At 46.4% G+C, this 23,895-nt stretch overlaps 1 protein-coding gene across 8 annotated transcripts in view; it reads left to right on the top strand.

The window, feature by feature from the left end:
* The window catches only part of LOC143134544 (sorbin and SH3 domain-containing protein 2-like), an 81,768-nt gene that overhangs the window by 4,247 nt on the left and 53,626 nt on the right, over positions 1-23,895 (top strand). For all 8 annotated transcript variants that reach the window (XM_076295005.1, XM_076295001.1, XM_076294999.1 and 5 more), the window contains exon 2: positions 5,526-5,678. The gene's annotated coding sequence lies outside the window, so the exon portion shown is untranslated. The remainder of the gene's footprint in view (positions 1-5,525; positions 5,679-23,895) is intronic.

Below are 23,895 nucleotides of genomic sequence, written 5' to 3'. Positions count from 1 at the left end.
ACCGATCCACTGCAACCCCACATTTGGTCAAAAGCCAGAACCATAGAAAGGCTATATTGTCTTTCTGAAGTTAAGCTTTGACTGGAACTGTATGGAAATGTATTCTTTACATGTTTGGTACGGTTTTGTTGGAATGTTGGGCATGAATTGATTGGTAATTGCTAACCATATCCATGGGGATTGGGTACTCAGACCTTAGCCGGGTGAGAACAAACCCACCAAAGCCAGAGGAAGCGGAACCAAACTCAATTAATCTCCACCAACTTTCACTCACTGGTTTAAGTGTGGAAGTTAGTCTGTCAGACTACTTGCTTTGAGGGTTTTTTTCATTGATTGTGTCAGATATCGACATGCACCCGTGCAGACGCACGCACCACATGCACACAAGCACACACACTGACACCCCACCCCTCACACATTTGTTGAAATAGGTGCCATGCTAAAGAAAGCAGCAGCCTTCCACACCCCTGCACCCTGGGAACATGTGCAAATCCAGGGGCTGACATGGTGTAAGCCAGCAGCCTCCAACAGTTGGGCTTGTGTTACCAGAGAGAGAGAGTGGGGGAGAGAGATAAAGAGATGCCAAATGGAGAACAAGTGAACAGAGAATGGAGGGCAGAAGAAGAGAAAGAAACAGGGACATAAAAAGACAATCAGAGACATGAAGACAAAGAGGACATAAGTGCTTATCCTCCAGTCTCCTCCTTATTAAGGTAGTGGTGGAGGCAGCAGGCTCATCTGTGTGGGGCAGAGGGTGTGTGGAGGATATTAACCACTCTTGGTGGATGTGTTTGACCTTTGGCTTAGTGGTGTGTCGACAGAAGCAGCCATGTTTATATGTGGTTTAATTTCTCTCCTCATTCTGCGCCAGTAATAAGGATGGGACTAATGAGGTCCCTCTGTGATTGTTTATGGCAATATTTATCTTCTCTGAAAATTAGTTTGGCTGGAGTCATTGGAGCATGCGTTAGCTTATGAAATATTGCTCTGAAATATCCTCCACATTAGTGTAGTGAAACGTGCTTGATGAAATTGTCTGATAAGACTTGAGATAAAAATCGGAGTTCCATTGCCAGCTACTTGGCAAGCACCCGTAAGGATGGACAGCTGCTCTTCGCACATGGATCTTAGCATTTATTAGCTCCACATAAAAAGCATCCTGCTTGCTGCACACTCCTTACTGAGACATCCAGAGGACTAGGAGCATGCTCAGCGACAAACAAACAGTGTGGCATGTCACATTAAAACAGAAAGCAAGTTATGGGCACGGTGATTCACTCTCATCTCGTCTGTGCCTGTGTGTGTGTGTGTGTGTGTGTGACTTTATTTTGGAGGTTGGCTTGAGCGGTACTCTCAAATCAGCAGCAGGTACGTGACCCTGTGTAATGTGTGTTTACAGATGGGGGCTGCTTTTAATAGCCTGCCACTTACTTAGCAGGGGGAACAGCTAGCTGCTATTGGAGCTGATAATGAATTGGGTGCTGAAACCACTCTGCTGAGGTGATGTCGACGCCACCAGTCCAGCATGATCTGGCCCATAGGTCACACAGTTAGATTAGTGTGTGTGTGTGTGTGTGTGTGTGTGTGTGTGTGTGTGTGTATGCCAGAGTTGTGTAAAAATAGCCACATTGGACCTAATGAGAGAATGCCTGTGCTGCCCCCACTCCTTTTTTGGTTAATTGTTTTTCCATGTACGGAAAGCCCCACTCATCCACATTAATACCTGCTCCAGACACACCTGATGGACACAGCAGACCCCCATGGCTATATGTGCTGCCATTAACATGGATCGTGTGACACCACCCCCTGCCTTCCTCTGGATCCTCACATAGGGACTGACTGGCAGCGTTCTACAACTCATCCATGTGGATGACTATAGGACCTTTCTACTGTAGTTGTCTTCTGACGACCACCTTTGTTTTTGAGTTTAGCCATGAAGCGCTCTTTTTTTATCTGGAAAAATAAAATGAGAAGCCATGAGACACTCCAGACTCTGCTAGATTGTGCGTTTTGATGTACCGTAAGAGTGTTCCTAGAATGCTAACAGTCTCTCTGTCACACACACCTGCTCTCTCCTTGGCCGTATTGTATTTCCCAAGGTTACGTCATTAGCATTCAGTGCATCAGTTCACAGCTGGTTGTGATACTGCAGTCATTCCCGGCACATGAAGGGGTCTGTGCCTGCAGTCCAGGTCCTCAAGGGGTGTGGGCCATCGCAGGCTGATTGGTGTTGTGGACAGGCTGGCATCTCCAAAGCTGTCCGGGCTCAGAGACAGGCTTTTTTTGGATGGCTGCTGGCTGGGTATGTGTGTGTGTGTGTGTGTGTGTGTGTGTGTGTGTGTGTGTGTGTGTGTGTGTGTGTGTGTGTGTGTGTTTGTGTTTGTGTTTGTGTGTGTGTGTGTGTGTGTGTGTGTGTGTGTACTGCAAACTCATACCTGCTGTCTTGGCGTAGTACTAGACTCCTGGGAGGGCCAAAGTGAGGGCCATCTGCAGCATGTGTCCTCTGCAGGTGAAGTCCTCCCTGATGCAGTGTGGACCTGTTGCTGAGAAGGAGAGAGGGAGTGAGAGAGGTGAGAAGAGTGAGAGAGGGTTAGTGAGAGAGAGATAGAGAGATTGATAGCTAGAGTTAACAATTCAGGAATTTTAAAAAGAGAAATTAAAACAAGCTCTTGCTGGTCATGAATTGGGGGGGGGGGGGGTTGTGCAAACAGTCATCTGCTGATCAACTCATTTTATGCACTGGATTGCACTGGACTATGCCTGAGATGCTGAGCTTGTATGTCTCAGGTCTGTTGCTTTCATGTATGCATGCTCTGATAAGACCAATGAACCCACATCTATTAATAGCATGGCATGCACAGCCAGGGTTACATAATCCTGATGACCATGGTTAGCCGACATTCTTAGAAAAAAACATATTTCTTGCTTGTCCTCAAAGGAAAATCATTAAAAGGTCTCCATAAAATATATTACACTTTAGACATAATATATTCTCAGTAGACCGGATAACTGTGGACACAACATAACACCAAGGTATCACTATTAGTGTTTAGTGTTTACACTAAATGTACATTATGAGTGGTGGTTATTACAACAGAATAGTGTGTCCAGGACCATTTACGGGTGATAGTGCAGTTTACTGTGCGTGTACAGTATGTAGCTGCAGCTTCAGCTGACTCACCCTTTTACTCCGACTGAGATTAGAGCTTGACATTTGTGAGCTGAGATGCATGACGCACTGAATTGATGAAGGGCTGAATTAATTGTGGAGCATTCTGACATTTTGCTGAACAGTCTGCTCTGGACTGGATGAGCAGTTTCATTTGATTTAATCCAGTTTAGTTTATTTAGAAAATAAACTGAACTAAACAAACAATCCAAATTTCTCACTTAGTGATTGTTCGTTTTTGAGTAAATATTCCCAATAATATTACAACAATAGTATTACAGTCTGCAATCACTAGAGAAAAATGACTGTCAGTTTTATTTTCCATTAATCCACTTTGGTGGATTTGAGAACCGTCAAAAAACATAAGCAATCCCATAATAAGACATACTGAGCTGTGTTTGGTGAAAGCCAGTGATGCCGACCTAAGAAACACTTCTTATCTATAAGTATGGCAAACACCATGTCTGTGCATTATGCTCCTTAAACCTGGCAACCACAGTGGGTATGCATTCCGTCCCTGGCAGGCAGACGGGAAGCAGCGCTAGCTGTCTAATGTGTGTGCTAATGAGGGCCGCTATATGAAAGCATACCACTGAGTGAAGTTATCAGTTTCCTATGAACAGCCTTTTCTCCAATTAACAGCAGCTGGAGAGAGGTAAGAGTTAAGTGGTGCTGGCTACATGATATCTGTGCAGAATAACTGCTGTAAATGCCAGGAATGGATTTATGTCTCTCCATCTCTCTGTCTCTCTCTCTCTCTCTCTCTCTTGCTGTCTCTTGCTCTCTCTCTCTCTCTGTATCTCTCTTGCTCTCTCTCTCTCTGTCAAATTCAAATTCAAAACGCTTTATTGGCATGACAATTCGTGAAGAAAGTGTTGCCAAAGCATACAGTATCTAGAACTCATCAAGACTCTAGTCATAAAACAAAATTTGTGAATACATACAGTATATATATATATAAAAATAAAAAAAATAAAAAAGGATAACACACATGAACGGACAAAAAAGAGAGATGGTGTAACAGACATAATCTGTGGGGTGGGATTGCAATTATATAATGGCTTCTCTCACACTGTGTAGTGAGGAGACATATCCTGCTGCCAATCGGCAGGTGCCGGGATCCTTTCTCTCTTTCTTGCTCTCTCTCTCTCTCTCTCTGTCTCTCTCTCTCTCTTGCTCTGTCTCTCTCTCTCTCTCTCTCTCTCTCTCTCTCTGTATGTGTGTCTGTGTCTGTGTTTGTTCATGTCTGTGAGCTAGTGTTAGCAATGGTTTATATGTATTTATATTATTATATTATATTGTATTTATGTGTGTGCGTGTGTGTCATGATCCAAAGGTATAATGTCTGTCCATATCTGTCTATATAATGTCTGTCTGTTGATGGCCTTCCACTGACCCCCATGTGCAAGCACAGCCACTTACATCACTGCCCTTAGAATGACTAGGGACTATGTCACCATGCTGTATAAGTTTGTGTGTCTGTGAGAGAGAGAGAGAGTGTGTGTGTTTGTGTGTGTGTGTGTGTGTTGTGTGTGCCCAGTAGCGCTTCAGCTGCCTGATTATTTATCTCTTAGTGCGACACTTAATTTATCTATTCTTTATGCCTGCCAACTCCTGGCATTGGGGTGAATGTGTATGTATGCTCTGTGTGTGTGTGTGTGTGTGTGTGTGTGTGTGTGTGTGTGTGTGTGTGTGTGTGTGTGTGTGTGTGTGTACAATTGTGGGGCTGGCCTCACATGTCTGAAAGCCAAAAGCAACCCCTCTGATGGATGAGAAAGCTGTCGTCAGCAGAGGGTCACCACTTGCATAACGCTGCAGTAGCAGACAGCCTATACATGTCAATCTAGTCAGTCTCCTTTTGAAAAGCATGCAGGCAAACCACAGGGTCCACAGGATCACAATGGAACAGGGACGTGGTACATAATAAGGAGCAGAATCCTCTCTTTCTCTCTCTCACACACACACACACACACAGAGAGACAGAGTGCAACAGAGAGAGATACACACATTATACTTTGTCCTTCATAGAAGCCACCCTGAAGTTTAATTACTCCAGTGCTCTTGCCCAGTTCTTACCCAGCAACTGACCTGGACATTTCTCTCTCTATGTCTTTCACACACACACACACACACACACACACACACACACACACACACACACACACACCCACACACACACACACACACACACACACACATGCACATACACACTCTCTGGAGCCCCCTGTGGTAACTTTCCACCAGTTCCACAGATCAACATGTCTGCATCTGAAAATAGATCTGATCATTGCTCTCTCTCTCTCTCTCTCTCTATCTCTCTCTCTCTTCCTTACCCCCATTGCTGTTTACCTCCCAGGATCAGCTCTGCAATCTGGGTCTCAAGTCCTGAGGAGCAACATATATCTGGAGAAGAAGACTGCAGAAAGCCTGGAGAGGTGGGAGCGTGGACATTCTGGCTGATATCACCCCGGAATAAAGACACCTTTTGCAAGTTTCAGATTTTATGAAGGTAAGACTCATCATCTTCTCATCCAGTGGTATATGTCTGCCTGTCTGTTGGTTCACCTGTCGGTCTGCCCATCTTTTTCTGTCTTGTTCTCCCTCTCTCTTACTCTCTTGCAGTTTGCCAAGTGCGTTTCGGCCATGCTATGTGATGATAAAACCCACGTTAGCATTCCGGCACTGCTCCCTGTTCTATGGCTAAGAGCATAACACCCTGTATGTAGTTAATAGTGTTTCTGTATGGGACGCTGTACTGCCTCCCATTGATGAAGTAGTGAGATTACATCACTATGATCCTAAATCACCTCCCATTTAGCATCCAGTAATGATACATTGAGAATGTGGTGGGTTCATTGTGTGTGTGTGTGTGTGTGTGTGTGTGTGTGCAGAATATAGAAGTGCAGAAATTAAAGCATTGGCATTGATGCAGTGGTCAGTAAATAGCAAGGGAGAGGGAGAGAAGTACATTTTCTTGCCCCCTTTCAAATCTGGAGCAGGACAAAAACAATGTCAAATTAAAAAAAAATAGCAAAAAGAGACATCAGCTTTCTTCCCCAAAACCTCTCTTCAAAAATAGCTTCTCTGCCTGCAGAGGCTGTTCTCAGCTCTGTTCTTTGGACGATATGTGCGTCACAGAACCAACCGTTCACTGTTTTCACCCCTCAACCCCCGATACTCACACACACACACACACACACACACACACACACACACACACACTCTCTCTCTCTACCTCTCTCTCTCTCTCTCTCTCTCTCTCTCTCTCACACACACACACACACACACACACACAAACACACACACACACACACACACACACACACACACACACACACACACACACACACATGCTTGTGCAACACACCTTCCCCTTTACCCACCCCGCTGCCCAGGTTGATTCCTAAAGGGCGCAGTTATTACCAGCCCTGGGTCAAATGCAGTGCTGTATTTAAAGATTCCTGTGGTTTGGAGCAGTGCTCTCTCTCTCTCTCTCTCTCTCTCTCTCTCTCTCAGAGCGCATGTGCGGAGTGGGTGCATGGTGAGTGTGAGCGTGAATGGTTGCTGTCTGTGGCTCTCTACGATTTCTATCTTTTCTGTGTCTATACGTGTTTAGGTGGTGGGTTTTTGTTGCTTATTAGTTGATAAAACGTTACTGATCAATTGGTTGCTCTAAATTTATCGGAGCCCACACGCAGCTTCTCAGTTGGTTGTGGCGGTGTCTCCAAGAACAATGGAGTTTGAGAACTTAACACGGCGTCATGGAGTCAAGGTAGTTTCTGACGCCAGTGTTGAAGTTTGAAGTTTGGCTATTGGGGAGATAGTGGGGTATGACGATATTAAGTCGGCCTCTCGAATGATTAATGCCATTGTTCTCTTTTTGAGTAATGTGGAAAAAGCAAACCAAATTGTTCGTCATGGCGTTGTGCTTGGTGGCGAGCTCGTCCCTGTGCACCCCCTTCGTTTGCCATCAAAGAAAATACTGATTTCTAATGTGCCACCTTTTCTAAAAAATGAACTCCTGAGTCGTGAGCTTTCACGCTACGGACAATTGGTTTCCCCGATCAGGCAAATACCTTGGGTGTAAATCACCACTGCTTAAACACGTTGTCTCTTTCAGAAGACAGGTGTACATGGTTCTAGACAAACGTGATAAACTTGATTTGACTTTTAAATTTAAAATTGATGGCTGTGTCTATGCAGTTTTTGTAACGTCGGATACAGTCATGAGGTGTTTCGGTAGGATAGGTCATCGCATTGGCCCCATAAGGCTGAGCATAACGAGGAGGGTGTTGGTGAGCAGGTGCCTGCTACAAGCGGTGTCGAGGCGGGTTCTTCCGTGGAGGTGGCATCTGCCGTAGATGAGTCTGAGGGAACCGGGTCTGTGGCAGAGGAGTCTGCTGCGGCCGGAACCCAAAGGGCTGGGCCTGAGCCTGAGGTGAAGGAGTCTGCCTCAGCCGAGCTTGAACAGACCAGGTCTGTGGCGGTGGTATCTGCCGCGGAGCCCCTGGTAACTGAGCCTGAACAGGTGAGAGTGTTTGCGGTCGAGTCCGCTTCAGGTGAAACCAGTTTGGGTGTAACGATGGAGTCGGCTGTGTCTGACGCGGCTGATCCACCGGGAAATGTTGCCGTGCCTGAAAGTGAGCTTTGGGGGTCACCCGCTGTTGCGAGTGAGCCTACCACACCTTCCCTAGCTGGGCTTGCTTCAGGCCACGCGGGACAGTCTAATATGAGTGGTATGATGGAAGTTGAAACACATGTGTTTAAAGTGCCTAAAAGAAAGAATAGTCTTGACGGTTGTCAGAAAAACGGAAAGAAACATGTAAAACTAGCCTAGGTGCGCCCACAACTTTGAGGTCGGGAAGTTCGGTCTGGCATTGCTCTATTGTGGAGCAAGTATGCTCGCCCTAGATCGGGCGGACCAATCAAATCGGGCTTAACGACGATGGACAGGTGAGTATCAGCGCCTGGTCTATCACGTCATCTGAGCACGCTTAGATTAGGCTTATGTTTGAAACAAAAACGCTGTGGCTAGAAGGATACATGGCTTTTAAGACCCCATATGTAAAATGCATATTATTTAATGAGGTTTTATCACTGAAAACGATTATTTCTGAAAACTTTGGCCAAAGTTGAGATGTGGGAAAACTTGTGGTTTCACTTTCATCAAGGGAAAACAGCGCTGTTGCATTGCGACATGTTCCCTCGTTCATTTGAAATCTCTGATTGACCACCTGTTCGAGGGATTTGCGACAGCCTTTCCCAGCTGTTTAACATGTTTGTAGCATATCAGTGCTCAACAGAATTATTTTTAAAACGGAGGGGATATAGGCTATCAGTTTTTTCCCTAACAGCCTACCCTACTACGTATCTCTTAGATTTCGCTAATGAGTGTTGTACTGTAGGCTACTGTTTTCTTCCTACACCTCACGGTAAGCTATTTCGTTGCTCTGATTGGTTAGGTCTATCCAATTAAGTGCAGAGGCATTCCGCCCCTGTATCGGTTGAAACCAGGGCTTTGAACCGGTTCAAGGAACGAAAACGAAAACCGGGAACTTTTTGTATTTTACAGGTAACAGAAACGTAACCGGAAACGTTATTATTTTTCATGTTCTGGAACAGGAACACACCGGTTAATACCGGTTTTATTTCGTTCCTCAAAGTTTTCGTTGCCTAATTAACTAAAAAAAAAAAAGTAATTATTTTCCTGCGCACGTTACCATGACGGCTGAGGTTCACTTCCTGTGTGACATCACATCAGACATTCGCTGACTGAATGGAGAGAGAGCGGTGGATTACAAAGTCTCCACTCCACATCTTAAATAAGAGGTAAATTACGATCCATCGTTAATTAAAACGCTCATTCCAAACACAATATCAATAGCTATATTTGTCGACTCCACGTTAATGATGGACTAGCGAACATTAGGCCTACTGGATGGCCTTTCCCCCCGACAGTTGCAATTTGTTGTTGCCCGAGTGGCATAACCACGTGTCTTAATAATGTTGTTACGTTTGTGTGGAAATTTTCTCTTTTAACAATAAACTACACATTTGAAATAATTGTAGGCCTATTTAATTATTATTATTATTAATAATATAATTATTATTATGTAATAATGGTTGTAATATTATTAAATTTGGTTTAAGCTGGATGAGAAAGATGTGACATAATTCTATAGCATTAAACAGCTGACAGGAACGAAATTAACCGTTCCGGGAACAGTATTTTTTTGTTCTAACTGGTTCGGGAACGTCAATTTATTGGTGGAACTCATAACCGGAAACGTTATAATTCTGTTTCTGTTCGGAACGAACCGATTGGGGAAAAAAAACGGTTCAAAGCCCTGGTTGAAACACGCCCCATAATTACGTCCCAATGGAGCAGTATCAGACTCATATTCTGGCTAGTCGGGAGTCACAATCGAATTCCACTGGTACAGAAAGCGATGGTTACTCCACTGATTCGAGCAGTGGTTCATACTCTTTTAACGAGAGCATGATTATAATTTATGGTGCTGAAGAAATCAGTAAGTTCTTGGCTGAAACTAAGGGGAAAAGGGGGGTTCAAATCCAGAATTATTTTAATGATACCGCACAGTTTGTGAACGATGCTTGCCATCAGAAAAACATTGTTCGCAAATTAAAAAAAAGTACTCATTCATGGTCACAAGACGGATCAGTCTTTTGGCTGAATTCCACTGTTTGTTTTTTGGGTGTTGCATAAATTGTTGTTTATTTATTTATTTCCGGCGAGGTGCGGTGTCGTATGTAATGCACTGTCTCACGTTGTCCCTGGTTTATGATGCTGTGATACTTTTAAAGGAAGTATTCCTTATGTTTTGTTGTTACTTTTGTTATCTGAAATAATGTTTGAATATGCTATGTGTGTAGTTGTGTACATCCTTGAACTGTGAAGGAAAGTGTGTTTTAGACAATCCGGAGGGGTTGTGAGACTGGTTCATGATTTGTTCAGCATGATAGTGCCTATTGTAGGCCTATGGTTTTTTTATTGTAACCCCTTTCTGGGACAATTTATGTTGTTCTTTTTTCATTTGTATTTCATTTGTTGTACTGATATCCTTAGTTGGTCTGTAAATAAAGTTCTTTATAAAATCCAAAAAAATCTCTCTCTCTCTCTCTCTCTCTCTCTCTCTCTCACCAGGCAGCCGTGGCCTACTGGTTAGCACTTCGTTTGTAACCGGGGGCTTGCCGGTTCGAACCCCGACCAGTAGGCACGGCTGAAGTGCCCTTTAGCAAGGCACCTAACCCCTCACTGCTCCCCGAGCGCCGCTGTTGTTGCAGGCAGCTCACTGCGCCGGGATTAGTGTGTGCTCCACCTCACTGTGTGTTCACCGTGTGCTGAGTGTGTTTCACTAATTCACGGATTGGGATAAATGCAGACACCAAATTTCCCTCACTGGATCAAAAGAGTATATATACTTACTTACTTACCAATCCAGCCTGCAGCTGCCCTGTGCCCCACCACTCAGCCAGCCTGTCGCCTGTCCCACTGTGGCCTGCTGACCAGCCTGCAGTTCACTGTGGCCTGCTTGGGCACTCTGTACAGTAGATGCGGTCTCAAACCTGGACACTCAAGCTGTGGCTGTGAGAGGTGTCTCAAACACACAGAGGGGGGAGAGATGGACAAGAGAAAGTAGAAAGTAAGCGTGGCAGGAAAGCAGGAAAGAGCAAAGGAGAGGTGCAAAGGTGGTAGTGAGAGTGTGTGTCGTGTGAAGTGTGTTCGAGAGAGAAGACAACAACAAGACAGATGGAATGGGCTTTTTTTGTTCACAAAGAAAGGCAGGAGAGAGAGAGAGAGAGAGAGAGAGTGGGGGGGGGGCTCCTCTGCAGCCTCCGAGCACTCATCTGCTCTCTGCTTCTCCACTGCTGTGAGCCAGTAGCTGGAGTCAGTGCTGCAGCTGTGTGGGTAGGACTCCGCAGCAGAGAGGGGGGGGGGGGGAGCAGGAAGAAAGAACTGAAGTGAAAAAGACTGAAAGAGTGAACAAAGGAGGTGAAGAAAATATTTTTGTCTGTTTCTCTCTAGTTCTCTCTTCCCCTTTCATTTGTTCTCTGCATGTTTAGTTTAGTTTAGTAATTGCAGTAAGCAGGCTGTATGTGTGTGTGTGGTGTGTGTGTGTGTGTGTGTGTGTGTGGGTGTGTGTGTGTGTGTGTGTGTGTGTGTGTGTGTGTGTGTGTGTGTGTGTGTGTGTGTGTGTGTGTGGTGTGTGTGTGTGTGTGTGGTGTGTGTGTGTGTGTGTGTGTGTGTGTGTGTGTGTGGTGTGTGTGTGTGTGTGTGTGTCCTCACAGGTGTGGTGGAATGTCCTCTCAGCTCCATGTCCACTCAGCAGGGGGTGTTTCCCAGGCTGGCTTCCTCCTTCTCCCATTCACTCCGCCGCCCTCATTGTCATCCTTTCTCATCTACTCTCTTTTTGTTCATATTCTCTTCCCATATCCCCTTCTCTCTCTCTCTCTCTCTCTCTCTCTCTCTCTCTCTCTCTCTCTCTCTCTCTCTCTCTCTCTCTCTCTCTCTCCTCCTCCTTCTATCCGTATTGCCACTCTGCCCTCTCACTTCACTTCTATTCAGTCCATTCTCCTTATGATGGGAGGTATTGTGTCCAGGAGTTTTCAACGCGCTGTCCAAAACGGGTCATACATGTTAGTTCCACAGCTCCGGCCTCCGTGTGCAGGCCGAGGCGAGCCGAGTGTTGGCAGAGTGATGTCAGTGGTGTGAAATGTGATATAAGTGGGTCCCAGAGCGGCCTTGTTTGTTTTTCTTCTCTTCTTCCTCATTCCGCTGCTGTTTGTGCGGCTCAGTGAAAGCGGCCAGCCTGAGCGCCAGGGACAAACAGCACAAAGGGCGTCTCTGCAGGGGCTCTGTCCTAGAGAGGAGCACACACACACACACACACACACGCACACACACGCACGCACACACACACACACACACACAGACACACACACAGACACACACACACACAGACACACACACACACACACACAGACACACACACACACACACACACACACAGACACACACACACACACACACAGACACACACACACACACACACACACACAGACACACACACACACACAGACACACACACACACACACACAGACACACACACACACACACACACACACACAGTCACACGCGCATACTCACATACACACGCAACCATTACACAACACACACACACACACAAAACAAGAAGCACATTCTCGGGTTACCAGGCCGTGCAAGAATGCGAAACTCGGCACACATTGTCCACAGAAACATGAATGCTCACCACCACCGCCACCACCACCACACACACTCATGGTGTGCATATACACATAGGACACACACTGAAACACATGGACAAATACTCTCTCACACACACACGTACACACACACACACACACACACACACATGCACACACACACACACACACACACACACATAAACACACACACACACACACACACACACACACACACACACACACACACACACACACACACACACACACACACAGAAGAATCTCATCTCAGTGGGAGCAGTTGTGACAGGGCAGGACTGTGTGGTTTGTCATGTCTCCCACTCCACTGGCTCTGTAGGGGGTGAGGACGCTCTCAGCGTGGCGTGGCAGCTGTATCTCTTTCTCTCTCTCTCTCTATCTCTCTCCCTCTCCCACCTTTCTCTCTCTCTCTCTCCCTCTCTCTCTCCCACTTTCTCTCTCTCTCTCTCTTTCTTTCGCCCTCCCCCCATGTCTGCAGCCCCATACAGTGTTAATGTAACTGGCCAGAGAGTCTTTTTAAAGTTTAGTTTCCTGCACTTCTGCTTCCTCTTTTAACACTCAGGGCTTAGTCATCAATCCAGCCAAACACTTGGTGGCTAAGGATTATCCTGCCTCCCAACATGTTTCTCTGATCACGCAATAGGTTGGGACCCTAACAAATATAGTGGACACCACAACTAGGATAGGCACAAAGACATGGTGACAGCCCATAAACATGTTTTATGATGTTTCTGTCACCTTTTTACACAAGAACTTTAACCCCAAGGGTCACAAAAGTAAGTCTATGGTGACCCTGTTGTAGGCAGAGGTGGGGTGTCTTAATTTACTGGTGGAGGTGGTGGTGGTAGGGGTGTGTGTGTGTGTGTGTGTGGGGGGGGGGGCTCCCATTCTTGTCATGCTCATGTTCTCCATTCATGCTGATAGAGTTCTTTCTTCGGCGTACAGGGGGGAAAGGGCTTGTCCTGAGGCTGTATATTTAGAAGCTCTTCCTCCTCCGTCTACTTGTCCACCCACCCCACCACCCCCACCCCCACCCACTGCTGTCACGTCAGGCATCCCGGGGTGAAATCCCATCCGGTGTTGGGGTCAGACAGACCCGAGTGACGCTGGGTCTTCAGCTCCAGCGCAGAGCCCTCGGGATGCAGTTGTTCAGTGGTCTGGCTCCTCTGTGCCCCTCTGTGGGGCAGCTGTGGGGTGGTGGAGGCCCTGGGGCATATGGGGCATACAGCTCTCCACAGAGCCCCGCTGGAAGGAGAGGGGGGCACTGGCAGGGCAGCTGAGTGCAGGCCACTTGATGTGGAAGTAGAGGGGATGACTGGGCACTTTTGGTCAGCTTTTACGCACTGCTGTGCAAGATTGCTTTAACTGAACAATTATTGTGAGGCACAATAACGTTAACTCAATTTAAAAGCTCTACAAGAAGTCGGTAGTGTATGACTGGGGTTATAGTAAGAGTTTTTAGTGTATTTGCTGGGAGATTGAGGTCTGTCTATGTGAATACACTTAAGTGTGCTGTTCTGTGTTGTGTTAAAGCTTAGATGAAACTCTCTGCTGAAGCAGCATGAGTTATGTGTCATGTTAACAGCTTAGAAAGATCATGACCTTTTTGCCTCTGCCCCCTACGGGGTCATGTTCCACTGAGACGGACCAGCATAAACATCAGAGAGAACTTCACACCCTTGACTTCACTCACTGAGAAAATATGTTTATGAAGATGTTCTTGTAATGATACAAGTGTCTTACATTTACCGCTTTTACCCCCCCCCCCCCCACACACACACACACACATACACACATACACATACAAACATGCACACACACATACACACGCACTCACACAACACACATTGTCTATGTTCAGTCAGTCAGAAGGCTTTTGAAGGCCAGGCCCCCTATTAGCTGGAGTCCTTTTTTTTACGGGCAGCGGGAAATGTCAGCCTCACTTAAAAGGTTCTTGAGGTCCATTCCGATGCAGAAATTTCCGGAAGGGACTGAGTCAGGGGAGCTGCTGTGTTGAAATATGTGCTGTCTCTGACACTGCCTCTTACTCCTCATCTTCTGGAGACTGGGGTAGAATTGCACTCCACGAGTTTTCACAGAATGTTCCGGGGAAGGTGCAGCTCTAGCCACCCCCACTGTGTGTCTTTGGCGACGAACGTCCCCACACCCAAAGCCATACCCCATCATGCCAGAGTTTCCTGTGTTCCTGTGTCCATTCTCATGTGTCTCATGTGTTCACTCTGGGTCAGACTGTCTGCTAAATGCCACAACCACACCATACCATAAGCATGTCTTATTCTGTGCAAAAACAGTAGTGCTATTCTGGACCCAGACCAAATCATTCAAATGGATGTGTGTTTAACAGCAGTCTGTGCTGTGCATTCACAACTTAAAATAAAATCATATTTAAACATACTTAGCTAAATATAAAACCCGTCTGGCTCCCCCTGGTGCCCCCTGCCTTTCCAAAAGGAGATCACACCTGGTGATTGGCATATTTACTGGCTGAGAGGAACAGCGTGTAGCGATGGCATGCAGACAGGCCGCTGGGAGATTGAAATACTGCTGATGACATGAGCCTGTCTGCTGGCTGGAGAGTCCCACGGAGAGAGAGACAGGCAGCAGAGGCAGCCAAGGTGGCGGAAGAGGGATGGAGGGAGATGGAGAAGAGACAGGCAGGCCTAGAGTTTAGTTGTGTACTGAGAATGGAATCACTGATGACTCAAGTCCTATTAAACCATCCAAGCCATCTGTAGTTTGAGAATCAGAGATGTACAGAGAGAGAGAGAAAGAGAGAGAGAAAGAGAGAGAGAAAGAGAGAGAGAAAGAGAGAGAGAAAGAGAGAGAGAAAAAGAAAGAGAGCGATGGCTAGAGGCAGACAGACAGGAAGAGGGAGATGGGTGAAAACAGAGGCTGGTCTTCAGAAGTATGCATATGGCCTTTCCAAGTGAAGTGTTGATGACCTGAGGGCTATTTAACAATTCACACAGCATTGGGGTGGGAAGGGGCCAGAAAGAGAGCCAAACAGGAGAGGGAGAGAAAGTAGAGAGACAGAAGAGAGGAGAAAGAGAGTAGAGAGACAGAAGAGGAGAGAGAGAGAGAGAGCAGAGAGAGGTGTATGGTAGAGTGTAGATGAAGAGGCTGATGGTGATGTCATGAAGATTCTAGAACAGGAGAGAGAAAGAGAGCAGCGAGGATTGTCTTCAGAAGAATGGTGTGGAGCTTGCAGGAAAGATTAAAGGAGAAAGAGAGGAGAATGATTTATACTGCAGTGGATGAGTGGAAGGATGAGATATTAGATAGACCGATACTAGACAGACAGACTAACATATCGTCAGTCAGTACACAGGCTTTCAAGGGCACAAAAACAAGCAATTGCTGATAAAGAACTAAAGCAAACATCCAGTCAGAATTCACATTATGAAAGAGTCACGTGGAAGCAAGCCAGCATGGTGTTGTGTCTAGCCCGCCTGTGAGCAGGGCTTTGATTTTTCCATATTGGGAAGTGAAGCGCAGTGTAAATGTTGTTTTGTTCCCGTGGAGGACACAAACATCTCGTCCAGTCAGTCATGTGGGGTCAGAGCCCTGGACCAGTAGCACACCAGCACCATGGCAACCCCATTATAAGGTGAAATTCTTTGGCCACCTTTTAAGTTTCCCATAGTTCTTGTTGTCTTGCTCTCTCTCTCTCACACACACTCTTTCTCTCTCTCTCTCTCTCCTCTCTCCCTATCTCTCTATCTCTCTCTCTCTTTCTCTCTCTCAATCATTCCCTCTCTCCATGTTGGGTCTGAAAGTCTGAAAATGGCGCTCCTTGTCCTCATTCCCCCCTTAAATTCCATCTGTTTCCTTTCTATACAACCTCATAAGAGATTTCCACATGATGGTACAGTAAATGTCTATTTATGCAATCAGTTCATTTTCTTTCTCTCGGAATGCACATGCAAACTAAATGGAAATTTCGATTACAGTACATTTACAGCGGATGCCGGGTGCTTTATTTTCCCACTAAAGGTCCATTATAACACATGCAAAGTTAATGAAGATCCCTGCGTCCACAGCGGATTCCTGGGGCTGACCGCTATTAAAAGACGCGAGTGAGCTTTGAATGGAGTGCTGTGTTCTCTATAGACACAGGCTGCCGCTCTGCTGCCAACATTGTGTGGGGCTTTTTTGCGGCCGAATGGGCTGTGGCAATTACCACCAATTAGCACTGAGTATTAATTATCCACAGGTCATGGCAAGTGTTTCATGACCACAGCGGCAACATTGAGGAGTGGTTTGTTCTCTTCCCTCACCAATGTGCTTGTCCCTAAAGGAACTTGTGTTGCTTATATAAGAATGCTTGCATCCTAAGCGAAGGTCCTTTTTGTTTCTCTCTCTCTGGTGCATTGGTTTCCTGTGGCTTTTTCTTCTCCTCTCTTTCCTCTCCTCTCTTTCCTCTCCTCTCTTTCTTCTCCTCTCTTTCCTCTCCTCTCTTTCTTCTCCTCTCTTTCTTCTCTCTTTCTTCTCCTCTCTTTCCTCACCTTTCTTTCTTCTCCTCTCTTTCTTCTCTCTTTCTTCTCCTCTCTTTCCTCACCTTTCTTTCTTCTCTCTTTCTTCTCCTCTCTTTCCTCTCCTCTCTTTCTTCTTCTCTCTTTCTTCTCTCTTTCTTCTCTTCTCTTTCCTCTCCTCTCTTTCTTCTCCTCTCTTTCCTCACCTTTCTTTCTTCTCCTCTCTTTCCTCTCCCTTTGCTGTTTTCTTTTCCATCTATTTCCTGATGCAGTTATCCCCTCGCTTTTGGTCTGTTCTTTTACATAGCGTTTCATTTTGGTTCAGAAACATGCACTATTGTCTGTTGTGTGCAGTATGTCATGTGAGTTCTGTGAGTTCATGTTAAATCCTTGGCTGCAGGTGGACACATACCAGCCCTCTCCCTCCCTGCCACACGTGTTCCAGCCACAGAGCAGTCTGTTGTGTCATCGGCCCCTGGCCCTGGCTCATCTGTCTGGGCCCTCAGTGTGGCTCCACTGAGGAAGCCCTGAACTACAGCAGACTAGGGGAGCACAGGCTGGACCGGCAGCTAGGAAGGGGAAGATGATGATGATGATGGGGTTGGTTATTATTTATCAGTTAATGGATATCAGTGCATGAGCAGAAGAAATACCAACCAAAACGTAACTGAAACAGGACTAAGAAAGCAAAGGGAATTTTAGAGTGGCTATTATTGCCCTGTGCTTCCCTGTTTTTTTCTGCTGTCCTCTGGAATATGAACACACACACACACACACACACACACACACACATCAGCATCAGATGTATACAAAGAAACCCTTGACTGCCCAGTGCTTTACCCACATACTGCATCCACAGTAGAAACCTCTGATGTCCGTCTTCCATGGACAAGTAGTAAAGATGTCATACCACTAACACCAGTGACTATTTTTACAGAGGCCCGCATGGCACAGCAAAGAGGATATTTGCGTTGTTTTATTGCCTTGTTTTCCTCATCCCAGAAGAGCTAAAGTGGCTCAACAAATTTAAAAAAAAAGAATGTGTTTTGACAAAAAAAACAAAAAAAAACATGGCGGGATAAAGAAAAGTCGACTCCTAGATGTTATGATCCATTCCAGGATGTTAAATGGCAGCCATGCCCCTGGTGCTCTTAATCATCTGTGTCCTCAGGCCTCCGTCTGGCCCCGTCTTCCCTGTGCAGGGGTCCATGCTGTCTACACATTTCCCACAAAGATGACCCATAAAAATAGCCTGGCTCGGGCCCAGCCAGGCCAAGAGAAAGGGAACGGGAGCAGGCGGACGTGAAACAGATCCGGCCTTTTTTGGAGCCGCGCTCCGGATCGCCAGGCCTGTCCACTGGGCCCCAGCGGCGGTTCCGTCTCATCCAGGGGTTTATCTTGGAACCGGACGGGGAGCATTCTTAGGCTGCTTGGAGGGAGAGTGGGCGCAGTCGCACTGATTTGGGGGAGAGGGTGACCTGAGAAGCATGCCCAAATGCTGGGCTATTTTTTGCCTTGCGTCTTTTAAATACGGAAATACCACACCATTCTACAGTACTTCAACAGCTTTGGAGAGGGAGTATGAGCTTGCGGAAATTCGTTGAACCAGTGGACTGGGAAATAGCCTCCTGTTATGCCATCACCCCCCCCCCCCCCCCCGCCCTTTCACCGTGGAGCCTCACCTCCCCAAAATACCCCCTCCAGAAATGCTTCACACTTATCAAAAATTGAAGCACGTAAGTACAGATAGGTGTAACGTTATCTGGCGGCTGGAAAAGGCCATACCTTAAGTGGTGTTATCAGCGAGCCTCTTTCCATGCGGGCTCCTAAAATAGGAGCCCGAGTGACGATGGACCTGGTGGCAACCTGTGAGCGAGTCTCTCAAAGTGCCACTGTGTGCACTCCTAACCTTTGAAGAAGTGTGAGTGTGTACGCGTGTGCATGCCTGTGCCCTGGTGTCTAGTAGGTTTATTGTGTCGTTGTGTGTAGGTGAGTTAGTATGTAAGTATGTACTGTTGGCTTGTGTACATCATATCGGTTTATGTTAGCACACACCTATATGCAGTATATGTATCTCTGTGTGTGTGTGTTTGTGTGTGTGTGTGTGTGTGTGTGTGTGTGTGTGTGTGTGTGTGTGTGTGTGTGTGTGTGTGTGTGTGTGTGTGTGTGTGTGTGTGTGTATGTGTGTGTGTGTGTGTGTGTGTGTGTCTGTGTGTGTGTGTGTGTGAGTGTGTGTGTGTTTGCATTATCAGGCATGCACTTGAGTGGCCTTGTGCAGTCATGACCTTTGAAGAACAGGCCAGCCTCCAGCTCTGTCTCCTGCTCTATACCCCCCCCCCTCCTCCGTGCATGTGTGTAGGGCCTGCTTGTCTCAGTAGACATGCTTGTGGTTTAGAGTTTCTACATATACACCAAGATGTACAGTATATGAGAGCTGTATGTTTTTGACATCCTGCCATGAGCATATGTGCATATGCTCTAAATATGTACTGTATAGTTTTAGGCACTCCCAGTCTCAGAAAAGACAGCAGGTCTCAAACAAAGCCACATGGGTCTCGGTCATTATGTGGAAATTATACTGTCCAAAATGGTCCCCATTTAGTCCTCTCGCTGCTTGTCTTAGCTCTGCGTCAGACAATTTACGTCTCTCGGCCGTGACAGAGCCCAGGCAGCGCGGAGCTGAAGCTGTTCTGACAGAAACGAAAAGAATGTCCTTTAATATGAGAGTGTGTGCGCATATGGTCCAAACCACTGTCTTCCTAAAGCATTGCTTGTCAGGTTCTGGGACAATTTGGTTTGGCATGCAGTGAGGGCTCTTGTCTTAAGTCTGTCAAAAGGAAAATATTGACCAAGACTGGGAGAAAGTGAGAGGGAGAGAGAGGGAGAGAGAGGGAGAGAGAGAGAGAGAGAGACGTTGAGGTAAAGACTGAACAAGATTGTTAAAGAGATTAACAGAAATGGGGTGGGTGAGAAGGCGACGGCCAAAGAGAATGAGGAACAGAAAGAAACACTGGCAGACAAGCGCTCCTGAAGGAAACGAGGCTCTGAGTTTGATATGGGAAAGAGGGACAATGATAGAAAGAGAGACCTGTCGCTTTCATGCACTGACACAGAGCTTTGGTGCCTCTGCTCTGCTGAGTGGCAACTCCTGTACTGCTGTACTCTCCAGTGAAGCCCCATCATCCCAAAGCACCACAGTATGTGTGTGTGTGTGTGTGTGTGTGTGTGTCACTTTCTCTTTTCCCTTCAATTTTTCTCTGTGACAAATCTAGTCACACTGTCGTTGTTGACTATGTGTGTGTGTGTGTGTGTGTGTGTGTGTGTGTGTGTGTGTGTGTGTGTGTTCGTGTGTGTGTGTGTGTGTGTGTGTGGGGGGGGGGGGGTGTTTAGAATGTAATTGCTGTCTATTCCCCAACAAGGAGCTGGCCTCTCTCCTCACATAGACCTCCTTCCCACCCACGAAACACACATCGCACGTCATCCCCAATACAGGGTGGTTTGATCTGTCCACTGGGACTTCCCTGAGGGTAGTTTGGTCCACTAATGAATCTGTGTGGTGAGTGTGAAGGGCCCTCTCTGAGGCCACTAATTACACTCAGGGCCCAGAGGCGTCCGCAGGTCGCCAAATTACAATCAGAGGATAAACCACCAGCGCTGCCACCCCGGATAAATGAAGGGCTCAGATGGAGTGCTGAGGCGGCGTCCAGACTTCCACAGGACAGTCCAGAGGAGGAATGGACCAGAGAGAGAAGAGAGAGAGAGAGAGAGAGAGAGAGACGCAGAGACAAAGAGAGACAGAGAGAGAGAGAGCAAAAACAGCATCGTTTTTGAGGTTTGAGAAATTTGGAGAAGTATGCTTGTATCTGGTTCACTGGGCTGGTCATTAAAGTGCCCGATTTGGTTTTGCTTGTTGTTTTGTTTTCGAGAGATTTCACAGAGTGATTAAATAAAGAAAAACAGGTCACACTCACCAGACTTTTAGGGAATATTAAGATTTCTTTTTCTGTGTTTACCCTTCTGCTGTATACTATAATTCATATCTGACACTCTAAAATTTACGATTTGGAGCACCAGATCCTTTTAAATCCATCAAAATAGCGAACAGTATAAAAATATTTCGGGAGTTAGAATTCCAGCTAGCTCAGTGGCACCACTTGTGTCATATAGATGTGATTTACTCCTAGACCAGACATGTCAGCCAAAGCATTTATCATTTAATGTAAGGAGTTCCCAGAGGAAGTATTTGTGTAGTGTGTGTGTGTGTGTGTGTGTTTCTGTATAAGTGTTGTGTATTCTGTGATGTTTGCTCGTGAGAGGGAGTGAGGAGACACGCGATCATCTTTTTTTAAATGATGCATCTGCTCTGAGCTCCGGATCATAAACTGTCTCTATGACACCCATAAAAGCAGTCATCAAGCTGATGCACTGTCACTGTCACTGCGTCTTTAACGAGGACGCCCGGCTTCTTTCTTTGGGCCCACGCAGACACACTAGCCCTTGATTGATGCGAGGATGCTTCACTGATAGATGTCCGGGATGCTGTCTAGTCTCGTGTTAGGAGAGCATGCATCGTGCCCTCTCACACATATGCAGTCAGGCATAGACAACAAGCCAGGGATACTGACCTGCTCGCTTTACAATGTGTGTAAGGTGTGTAATGAGGTGTAATTTTGGACCAAATAGTCGCCCTGTAAAACAGTAACTCGTAGGAAGTCAGAGGGGCTCTGGGAAATAGAAGGCTCTGTTATATCACCCGGCGTGGCATTAGGTGGCTGTCTTTTGAGTATTAGTGTCAGGAAACCACTGCTGGGTTTTTATGAGCGCCTCCAGTGCTCTGAAAACGAGAAGGGTCATGGATAAATTTAGAAAAAAGCATGGGGTCCAATGAGAACACTCTATTTCCATTTTTATTTCCAACTCATCCAATCGGCATGCATTTTGATTGCTCCCGTTTCTGGGATTCGCCAATCAGCATGTGGTGTACCAGAGATCAGAGCCCGCCTTGAGCGGTGTGGCTTTCGTGAGTGGTGTTGAGTGTTAGAGGGCATGCTGGGATTTTTTATGAGCCGTACCAGGTTTCATTGGTATGTTTGTTTATCTCTGCAAGACACCGAGAGAGAGGGCAGGATCAGCCCCAGCGGACATTACAACATATACGTTATACATAGTACATTCCCCCTCATACACACTCACACACTCACAAATACAGGCTGTGCAAATGCTCATAATATTCATGCATACGTCTGTGTTGGTGTTTGTTTGAGTGTGTGAGTGTGAGTAAATGGGTGTCTGCAACTGCTTTGACTTCCAGCAAATTCAGCAGTAATTGCTCTGGTCTAAGAAAATATACACTGTGCGTTTTGGTGGGTTTGGGCATGACTGGACATGGTTGTGTATCTATATTTGTGTGTGTGTGTGTCTGCTTATGTTTGTCCCGTTCATATTTTGAGACACAGGAAGTCAGCTGTGGCTCTCAGGCACTCCTTTCCTGTCTCCTGTCTCCTGTCTTCCTGTCTCCTGTCTTCCTGTCATGCCATGTCCCAACATCCGTCCTTTTTTACCCACCCGCACCTCTCCGCTCACCCCCTCTCCCCCTCCTCTCTTCCCTTGCTCTTTCTTCTCTCCATCCATCTTATTCCACTCCTTCCCTGTGGGGGGCGTCCTCTCCACCCATCTCCTCTCTTCCTGTCCTCTCATCTCTCATCCCCCCTTTTCCCTCCACTCCCCTGTGATGCATGGATGCATAAAGCATCTCTGGCGGTCTGCTATGCCTGATCAGCACTTCTTCTGACAAGAGTGACAGGGCATCGTGGGATGGCCCTCTTGGTCAGGAGACAGTGTGTCAGAATGCAGGCTTCCTCACAAATGCATCTGTGGTCAGTGGCAGGCAGGAGTAGGTACTCACTGTACACACAAACACAGACACACACACAGACACACACACACACACACACACACACACACACACACACACACACACACACACACACACACACATACACCAGTGTTTCCCATACATTGATTTATTTGTGGTGGCCCACCACAATATCAACATTGACCACCACACAATGATTTTCCTGGTTGTACTAAATTGTGCTTAAATCTGGTTAGAATCATAACCGCGCTGCACTAATTTGTTAAAAACTGTTGCATTCGAGTTAATTCTGCAAACCTACCCCCACAAATATAATTCAATTCTGTGGGAAACACTGTACACACACACACAAACACACACACACACACAAACACACAAATACAAGCAGGCATGCACACTCACAGGCAAACACGCCTGCACACACACATGCACATGCAAACACACACACATGTGCACACACGCACACACACACACACACACACACACACACACACACACAAACACACACACATGCACATGCAAACACACACACATGTGCACACACGCACACATAGACACAGCTGCTGTGTCGCCACTGGTCTGTCCCCTTGAAACCCTATCTCATAATCTGGCGTTCATGGGACGACGACAGGGCACGATCATCCTCTTGATTTACACCCCACCTCCCTAGCCTGTGGTCAACTGTGTGTCCAAGTGAGGGAGAGAGAGGTATACCCATGGCTATACCCAAAGAGGTATACCCAAATACACATGGCTTTGTTGTTCTTTCAGGTTAAGCAATAGTGTCCCACAGCTGTTTTAGCACCACACTGCCTCTTGTCCGTCACATCTTCTAACAGTCTCATAGGGCACTGTGGCACACGGACATGCTCCATGAAATATGTCAGCAAATGACCTCAGTCTCCCCATGTACTGTATGTCCACTGTGCCCAGTTAGTAGAACAATGTGCTGACATGGCCTGGACAGCAAGTTTTCATCCAGCACCTGTGTAAATAAATATTTGATATGTGCGTCCCGTTCTTTCATTACATATTTTAACAGCATTATCATAATAAGTTCAGAGACATGAGA

This window comes from Alosa pseudoharengus, unplaced genomic scaffold, assembly GCF_046254945.1.
Source record: "Alosa pseudoharengus isolate Yale_2024_CS ecotype anadromous, Long Island Sound unplaced genomic scaffold, YU_APseudo_1.1 YU_APseudo_1.1_scf_2, whole genome shotgun sequence".
In the NCBI taxonomy this organism is placed as follows: Eukaryota; Metazoa; Chordata; class Actinopteri; order Clupeiformes; family Clupeidae; genus Alosa; species Alosa pseudoharengus.
Note: the sequence above shows the minus strand (reverse complement) of the source record. Positions and strands in the feature narration are given on the sequence as shown.